This window comes from Sinocyclocheilus anshuiensis, unplaced genomic scaffold (assembly GCF_001515605.1).
Source record: "Sinocyclocheilus anshuiensis isolate Anshui unplaced genomic scaffold, SAMN03320099.WGS_v1.1 scaffold1455, whole genome shotgun sequence".
Classification (NCBI taxonomy): domain Eukaryota; kingdom Metazoa; phylum Chordata; class Actinopteri; order Cypriniformes; family Cyprinidae; genus Sinocyclocheilus; species Sinocyclocheilus anshuiensis.
Window position 1 is genome coordinate 679,623 of NW_015541012.1, and position 9,912 is coordinate 689,534.

Below are 9,912 nucleotides of genomic sequence, written 5' to 3' on the forward strand. Positions count from 1 at the left end.
GTCACATGTGGTTGGCGCAAGCCCGCCGGATGCTCCTTCGTCGAATACGCCTGCCGCGCCGTTCTCAAGCCCACCGTCCTCCGCTCACTCTAGCCGCAGGCCGTTCCTCACTCTAGCCCCCGGCCTCTGCTCACTCTAGGCCGCCGCGTTATTGTTAATGTGTTTTTCAGAGGGTGTTTCAATCCAGTGGTGGTGTGATAAAGGACGGGGAGAAAGTGATTGACATCATGCCTGGTGCGGTGGTCACTGTAACAACGGGCTCTGGAGTGTACAGGGGGGGCGTCTGGTGATCACAGCGGGACCCTGGGCCAACACTCTATTGACACACACAGGACTGCAGCTCCTGCTCAAGGTCAAGCATACATCCAGCCATCCAGTTCTTTCATTTACTCATCTGTTCATTCATATCCATCCATCTATCCATTCTTTCTTTCTCTCAGTTACTCACCTGATCACATGAATTCTTTCACCTCTCAGGGCTCGACAGTGCAAACATTTCATTCACATATGTGGCTAAAAATAGATGTGTGCGAACTCTAAAATGTATTCAGGAGCACATGTGTGAATAAGAAAAGTAAAACAAAAAAAAAATCAGATTTTTGACATTTATAGTCATAAATATCTTAAATGTTATAAAAATGTCTTAATTAACATTTCAAGAGGATATATATTTGGGGATGAAAAAAACAGGAATGTGATTATTAAACTTCAAAAGACTTTTATTGAATTAAATAATGCTCTACATGTTTTTAAAGTCAAATCTTATGATCTACTATTGATGAATTATGACAAAGTTTACTTCCATCCATTTGTTATATTTCTTTCTTCACCTATTTGCCCTCTTAATTTCATCCATTCATTCATTCGTTCATTCATTCTCTTTTACTCACTTTTCATCCATCCATTCATAAATTAATTTACTCCCCTTTTTTCTTTCTTCCATCCATCAATCAATCCATCCATCATTTCATTTAATTTCTCTTACCTACATAATTTCTTTCTTGCTTGCTTTCTTCCATCAAACCATCCATTTACTTGCCTTCTTTTTTTTTTAAGGAATTATGGAACAATATATCAGTGTGAAATGTCTGGGTTTGGAAAACAGGTTCTGAAAAATGGGAGCATGGGAATATATAAGGCCTATTGACTATCAGCCGTAGCTTGTGAAACAAACACAGCCACATATAGATTGATCTGGATTACACCCCTAGGCAGAATGAAAAGTGAGTTATTTGTGAATGCACAGAAACCACCCTATACTCTCCTCCCAATCCTATAAACAGCTCCCAGAGTCTCCAGTCCACAGAGATCCCTTATGTGTCACACGCCACAAGAGAACTGATGGAAAACGTATTCTGTGTTAGTTAAACGCCGAATTGGACCTAGAATTGGAATTGCATTTTTCAGGATAGCACGGGCTTGAAAAACTGCGCTTGGGTGAGCACAACAATATATGAGCAATGAATTTGTGTGCACTGGTGAATTTTTATGGTCTCTGAAAGAGAAGACAGGCTGGACTATTCTGAGCTAGCGATTCCTTACTGCTTATTACATTTACTCTGAAGTGAGTTAAGAATATCAATGTTTATATTCATTTTGAATTAACATCCCATGCTTCTATGCTGTTTTTGATCTTTAATTTGGATCATTTGCAGTTAGCGCTGATGTGTAAGAACCTGATCTTTGGACTGAAAAGACTTTGAAGCTCTCAGTTTCTTTCTGGGCAGGTTGTAAAGATTAACGTATGCTATTGGAAGGAGAAGATCCCAGGCACCTACAGTGTCGGCCAGCGTTTCCCATGTTTTATAGAGATGGAGTCAAAAGAGGGGGAATACGATATTTATGGCCTCCCGTCCAACGAGTATCCAGGACTAATGAAGGTAAGTGACAGGAGGGATGCTGTTTTTTTAAAGAACAGGTTTGATTGAAGCCATGGCTTAGTGGTTAGCAAACTTTGTGCTGCTCAGGTTCAAGTCTATCTTGCGTCACTCTGGATTGTTATTGTTTACTAAAACGAAATATTAAATATTAAAAATATATTTGTTCATTGAAATAAAGCTAAAATAAAATAAAATGTAAATATTACACGCACAACTTAAACTCAACCAATTAAATTGACAACTATTGGAGATAAGTACTAAAATTACTGAAAACTAAAATAAAAATAAATAAAAGGGAAATAGAAATATAAATAACTAATAAAAATACCAAAAGCAGTTAACAAAATTAGAAAAATGTAAACAAAAAAAATCTAAATATAAAAATAAAAATAAAAGCAAATTCAAAATATGAATAAATACTATAATAAAATAGAATCAAATGACCCTGGAGCCTGTCCACACCACATTTCACTAAAACAGAGTGACAAAAAGGTAAAATATATATATATATATATACAGTTTCAACCACAACTTTAGCCTGCTTTTCTATTTGTCCAATGTTTTTTATTTAAAAGAGCACTTCTCCATGGCAACAATAGACATAGCCATGTCCTAAACCACTGTATCAATATGTACCACAGACCATTGCATTAATGCAATTGCCTGCCCACATCTCATAAAAAAGCCACCAGAGATTGAACACCATAGTTTTCATTCCATGTTAATTAATCCTCAATTCCCCCATGTTGAAATACTGCACACATCTCCACTCAGAGTTTGAGTGCATCAGATGCAAGCGCAAACAGGAGTGATTCTAAAGCTCTCTGAACGGATCTATGGACCTCAGTGCTTTTACAAAAGCAGAGAAGCATCACTCTCCTCTGGTCTGTGTTCTCCTGGTACTAATGGCTCAGTTTCAGTACGAAGGAGAGCCCAGCAGGAGTCTTCAGTCTCATCACACTTAGCAAGGCTGAATGGGAGAGCACAGATGGCTGTGTCATGTTAGATGCATTATGTCTGCTCCAGTCGCTGGAGCCTGGCTTCTGCATGTATATCTGCTGCTCCCCCAAGCATACCGAGTCGTGGATCACAGATCCGTAATGTATCATAGGTCAGATTGTTTTTGTGGATCATAGTGTGCGTGCATGTGTCTGAGCAGGTGTGTTATGGGCAGTGAGACTGAACCGGATGAGCGAGATAAACAGACGGATAGAGGGGACATCGATATTCTGGTGCGTTACGTCACCCGCTGTCTCTCTGGGCTGGTGCCAGTGCCTGCTGTGGTGGAGAACTGCATGTACATGGTGAGTTGCTTCATTGCTCGTCCTCAGGTGCCATCACTGATCTGCCACTGTGTGTCCGGACCAAACTTTCATTCTCATGTGAAGAGAAGAAAGATATTTGAATGCATGGCTCATATTTACTTCTGACATGTCATTTGATTGAACGGTTGATGGAATTAAACCAAGCCATTTATTTTGGTTCTACTTGGGTTTTAAATAGATTTTTTGGTTCTAGACACCCAGAATTACAGCGTATCTTAACCAGACACACCTGATACGGTGACAAGCGATTAAAGCTATTTCTTCCATGTAAATCTGACTTTTTGTCCTAACCAGATGTGACCATGACAGGATATTTTGTGGGTCGCTTGATTTTGATGTCTATTTCCCGTTCACAGTGAAATCTCATCTCTCTGAAGTATGTTACAGTGAATATCAAAAAAGCCAGAGTCTGAAAAAAATATCAGGGGATTTTAAATATATATAAACAAACTATTGGGACATATATTGTACTGTTTTTAATTCATTAAAATTTTATTTCAATTTAAAAACATTAAATGATTTACTGTAATAAAATGTAAACATTTTTTTTTTAAATCATTTCTTGACAGATTCACCCTGGTATCTGATGTAGAAATGGTAATCAAATGAAAATCTCTACAATGATGTCATAAAAATTTTTAAAAAAAATCCATATTCAGTCATCACAAATGTCTGGAAAGGTCATGGAAATTCACTGGTCAGAAAAAGTAGGAACCCTGATGTTCTGATTGGCTGTGATTGTGTCGCATCACGCTGCGGTTTCACATTCAGTGGGGACAGACAAATTGCTTGTCGTGGGAAACTTGTCGCATCACATCTGGTTGGGGTGCGGTTTTAGCCTCTCATTTAATGCATCAGTACATTAAAAAACTAATTTCTTTCAGAGCAGGTTTTCAGTTGCTCTGTAAACTTCTGCATGACCAAACAAAGTTTCCATCCAGATGGCTGCAATGAAAAAATAATACAAACAGCTTACAAATGCAATGTACAGTCACATCAGTCGTAAAAAAGGAGAGCGATGATGCAACACAACCTAAATCCTTTAAAAAACTACCATGTCAGGAGACCCACAGAACGCCGGTGAGCACGCAGAGATAAAGTTCAGCATTAAAGCAAGAAACTGAGTGGAATCATATAAAACGGTTATCTAGTAGCATGATGCACAGAGCTGTCTGCTTCGATACGATACGATCTACAGAACAACTTCAGTGTCAGCCAACCACAGTATTGATTATTTTCATACTTCAAAGGAAAAATATCAGGTGGCTCAAAATGAATCAAAAGAATAATTTCTGTTGAATAGGTCTGTGTTAGTAGTAGTCAGAAATTACATTTGTTTAGGGTGAAGTGAAAATCTTTAGAAGCTAAATGATTAAATTTGAGGTCAGTAGGACTTTTTAATGTTTTTGAAAGAAGTCTCTTATGCTCACAAAGGCTACATTTATTTGATCAAAAATACAGTAAAACACTAATGTTGTGAAATATTATTACAATTTCAAATACATTTTTCGATTGAAATATATTTTAAAATTTAAAGTCTTCAGTGTCACACGATCTTTCAGAAATCATTACTAATATGATGATTTGCTGCTCAAGAAACATTTCTTATTATGATCAATGTTGAAAACAGTTGTGCGGCTTAATATTTTTGTGGAAACTGATTCGTTTTTTTTTTTAGGATTCTTTGATTTATAGAAAGTTCAAAAGAACAGCATTTACAGTATTTTAAAGGGAAATCTTTTGTAACATTATAAATGTTTTTACTGTTACTTTTGATCAATTTAATGCATTCTTCCTGATTAAAATAATTAATGTCTTAAAAAGAAAATAAATCTTACTGAGCCCAAACGTTTGAATGGTAGCATACACCCCAACAAGACATTAAATTAAATGTTTGTCATTCCTAAATCACTTGTCAATTTGTTCATTAGCAATTTCAGGCATGTAGTGGCTTATCTCTTAAGCACCATTTTATATTTAAGTTCAATTCAAACAGCTCTCATAATTCATGCCGTGTGCATGTTCAGAATACAAAAAGGTCAAATATTTGCAGAAATAATTACAATCCAGTCTTGATGTTTAACATTCCCCTGCTTGGTTGTTTGTAGGTCACGCCAGACCGTAACTTCGTCCTTGATTCCCACTCAACCTACGGCAACACCATCATTGGTGCTGGATTCTCAGGTCAGTACGAGCACTAATGAACTCTGTACACTCCCGTCCCTGTTAAACACAGCCACACACGCTCACGTCGACTTGAAGAGGTATCCTAACTTTTTAATGAGGGAATGGAACAGGGCGCTAGTGAAGGACAGGAAGCATAACCCCCAGTGCGGGTGCCTTTTATCGTCTAATTAAAGGCGGTTGCTGGCTCCCCAGGTCCTGCGTGCTCCCAAACCCACCTCTCAGGGGGCCAAAGGGCTCACCTGGCATTTGTTCCATCTGTTGCCATCACCTCCTCCTTAGACTAATTATGGGGCTAATTAAATTCCACTGGTAATCACTTCAGAGATGCGCTGGTTAGCAGCATGGGGCGCAGAGAGTGGCGTTTGGTAGGAAGGGGTTAGAAAAATACAGTACAGCTGAGTGGTATTGTGGCAGCACTGTGTAGCTATTCATCTTGTAACGCATTGTCCCGGTTAAAGGAGCTCTGGAGGTGTCACAGGAAGCATTGTGTGGCTGCCTCACTTACATCCCAGTGCTCTGGCACATCACGCACTAATGATTTATGACATATATTCTTCTGCCTTAATAATGCATTACAACTCTGATAGGAGCAAAGGAATGCTCACTATTAACCTCTCCCTGCCTCTTCTCGTTTTATTGTTTGCCATAATGACAGCGTTTCGCCTCCCCACTGATCTCCTGCCCTCAGCGCAGCTGTTGTATTGGTGGCTCGGGAAAAACTAAGTGCGAATTGGAGCCGTTTCAGGGGCAAACACACAGACCGTAGCGCTTTGGTGGGAAGTTGCCCCTCTTTCCACCCGGAATTTGTCTCAAGCCAAGCTCTGAGCTCAAGGCCCTCCGGTTGCCATGGATACCCAGTCACATCAGTGGGGTTTAAGGAAGAACAGAAGACCCTCCGCACGCGCACGTCTGCCGGTCAAAGCCGTATCCACTCACAGCCCAGCCTTGCAGACTTCAAATGGCCACCCAATCTGCAAAGGCAAGAGCTGAGAGCGTTGGAGAAGAATGCAGTGCATTTTAAACATCTTACCCAGCTCCATCTGTGTCTTAAAGGGATAATTCACCTGAAAATGAAAATTCCGTCATCATTTACTCAAATGTATTACTTACTTTTTTTCCGTGGAGCACAAAAGGTTGTGCAGGTTGTTCTTTTCCATGTAGTTACTATACAATAAATGGGGACTAAAGCTGTCAGTGATTCAAAAACGACAGAAAAGTATTATAAAAGCAGTCTGTATGACTAGTTTTTCTCATCCGAGTCTGCTGAAGTCTAACAATAGCATTGTGTGAGGAACAGACCAAATTTAAATCATTATTCACTCATAATCTTCTCCTCCAGTGGACTGATAATCATTTTAACTAGACCATTATGTTAATGAGTTGAATTTGAGAATCAGGTCAGTTTTGGGAACCCAATCAGCTTATTCATTAAAGAGAAAATCACTTAAAAGAGCAATTTGTTCATGAATCAGATACTACTATATCTCATGAAATTGCAAATGAGAGTTTGGACGGATATTAAGGTTTTCAGTGAATATAACAACTTAAATTTCAGTCTGTTTCTCTCACAAAACTGTCATATGGCATCAAAAGACCGGAAGCCTATAGTGCATGTTTCATATGGACCACTTTCATGATACTTTTATGTTTTTTTTACATTCTATTCGAAGCAGAAGTCTCTGTTCATTGTAATTGCATGTAAAATATGGACAAGTACACTACCTTTCAAAATTTTGGGGTCAATAAGATTTAATACGTTTATTCAGCAGTGACGCATTAAATTGATCAAAAGTGACAGTAAAGACATATATAATTTTACAAATTATAATAAATAGTAAAATATAGTTCTTTTTAAACTGTATATTCATTGAAGAATCTTGAAAAAAAAAAAGTATTACGGTTTCCACAAAAATTTTAAGCAGCACAACTGTTTTCAACGTTTATAATGAGAAGAAATGTTTTTTTGAGCAGCAAATCAGCATATTAGAATGATTTCCAAAGGATCATGTGACACCGAAGACTAGAGTAATGATGCTGAAAATTCAGTTTGCCATCACAGGAATAAATTACATTTTTAAATATATTCAAACAGAAAGCAGCTATGTCATAACGTTTCACAATATTACCATTTTTATTGTATTTTTGATCAAATAAATGCAGTCTTGTTGAGCATAAGAGACTTCTTTCAAAAACATCTTCAAAAAAAATCTTACTGACCCCAAACTTTTAAAAGAAATTTCTCCTTTTGTGCTCCAATGAAATAATGAAAGATATGTATGGAATTAAATGTAGGTGAGTAATAATGACTATTTTCATTCTAAGCTAAATGATCTCTTTAACACACCTGAGAAAACATACATGTACACAACCATGCTATAATGAATCCTCTGACAGTCCACTCTCTTCAATAAGGGAGACAAATTTTCTTAATTTAGCATTTTGCCAAAACCCACCCAAAAGATAAATGTCCTGTGACAGCGGGTGTGATGGTGCCAGCATGATTTGAGGGTCTTTTTTCTCTCTCCATGCTCTCTCATGCAAAGGCTTTCTGAGTCAGACAGTGGACGACAGATAATGGCTATTTATAGAAGGCCGTTTTAGATTCCAATGAGGTGCGCTTCTTTTACACCAGTGGATTGAAGGAATGTAAACTCCATCCTACGATGATTCACCTCTCAGCAAATGTGATTAGTTTTTTTCTCATTTTTTCTCCATAGGCTACGGTTTTAAGTTCGGCCCTATCATAGGGAAATTGCTCTCTCAGTTGGCCATGGGGCAGGTTCCCTCATACGACCTCTCACCTTTCCGTATTCAACGTTTCCAGTCTCATGCCAGATCGTCACTTTGAATCCAAGAGCTTACAATGACATACATTTAATATAATATAACAGTGTTAATGTCTAATTGGTAGCTGTGCTATGCTAATTCTTTGATGACGAAAGGGGGCGTACATCCTTTTTTTTTTTTGGTATAATTTCAGGGCTGTGTCAAGTTAACATTAGACTAAAGATGTGCAACAGCAAAATATTCATTCCCACTGAATCCTTCATCTAAATCTCACCATTTCTCAGTGTGTTGGTGTTGCTGTGGACTTGTGCTGTTGAGCTGATGTTCTTCCATGCTGCCTTTTCTTACCAGGCTAAGAAGTTGACTTCCACCACCTTACTGCACAATAAGAACATGTGAAATGATAAAAATACCATAGGCTTTATGTAGCCATGGAGATTATATATGTGCTGATTATGTTTCTAGGTAACAGCATTTTTTATTGGTTTATGTAAACTCTGGGTGAGCCTAACTGCTTTTATTGTTGTTTTTAAATCTTTTTAAAAAAAATTTCTTTGCATAGCATTTTCTAAAAGATAAACATAGGGGCATTTGGGTTTTTTCTAACCATTATTGATGATTTGATGTTTGTATAGGAATTAAAGCCATATTCATTTTCATGTACATTTTAATTAAAAAGTAATTTATTACTTGTTTTTTTTTTTTTTTTTCTCAGGCTTATTATAGTTCACTAAAACTAAATCCATAAAAAATGTCATTACTGAACGTTTTCATTTAGTTTAGCTTGATGTACTAAAATAACTAATACTGAAATAAAATGTATAAAAACTGCAGACATATTTCTTTAAAAAAAAAGAAAAACTAATTAAAAAAAATGTCAAAAACAGACAACAATATTACAACTTTAAAATTACAGTGAAAACTAAAAAAAATAAAAACAAAAAAATGATAACTTGGAAAATTGCACATTTAAAATTACAATAAAAATGGAAAATATAAAAAACTATAACTATTATAAAAAACCTATAACTTAGAAAATTACAACTGTAAAATTACAATTAAATTGTATATAATCTCAATGCTACTAAAATAGCAGGATCAACTAAACATGATACATGAGACATCTCTTGCATCTGCTTCAAATGCACTTCACCAAGCTGTTTTGGAATGCAAAAATACGCCATCCTAAGCATAAAAGTGACAAAATGTGATTATATATAACGTGATTAATAACCATTTTAAATGTCTGTCTTCACCATTAACGTTTATATGAAAAGCCTGCTGAGATTTCTGTACCTTTCAGGAGAATGATGACAGATCAATAATCTCCGATGCTGATCACCAGAGTACAGCCCACCATGTTTCAGCATCTGCTGCACTGACAAGGGAGCCATTAGCCTCCTGCGATGGGCTTCTAACAGTATAGTCTGATATTGTCTGATTGTGAACGCATTCATCTGTGGCCAACGGCATTAAAATTAAAGTGCACACTTGTCAGTTTTTATGATTTTACGCATTACTCCTCCTCGACGCCTTGGAGAGAGCAGTCTGGCGGCAAACAGAGCGTATTGTTAAAAAGACATCAGCAGTCGAGCCATTTGTCTTCGAGAAGTCAGCGTCATTTGTTGACTTGCTGCCTGGACCCATTTTCCCCTGTAAACATGTTAATCACTAATCAGGCAGCCTTTTACTCTAGACGTCCACCGGCACCATCAGGGGGAATGAGGAAATTA

The 9,912-nt window shown here is 37.3% G+C and overlaps 1 pseudogene; it reads left to right on the forward strand.

Annotated features, from left to right (window-relative positions):
* The window catches only part of LOC107690432 (peroxisomal sarcosine oxidase-like), an 11,672-nt pseudogene extending 2,845 nt beyond the window's left edge, over nucleotides 1-8,827 (forward strand).
* The last annotated feature ends 1,085 nt before the right edge of the window (nucleotides 8,828-9,912 follow it).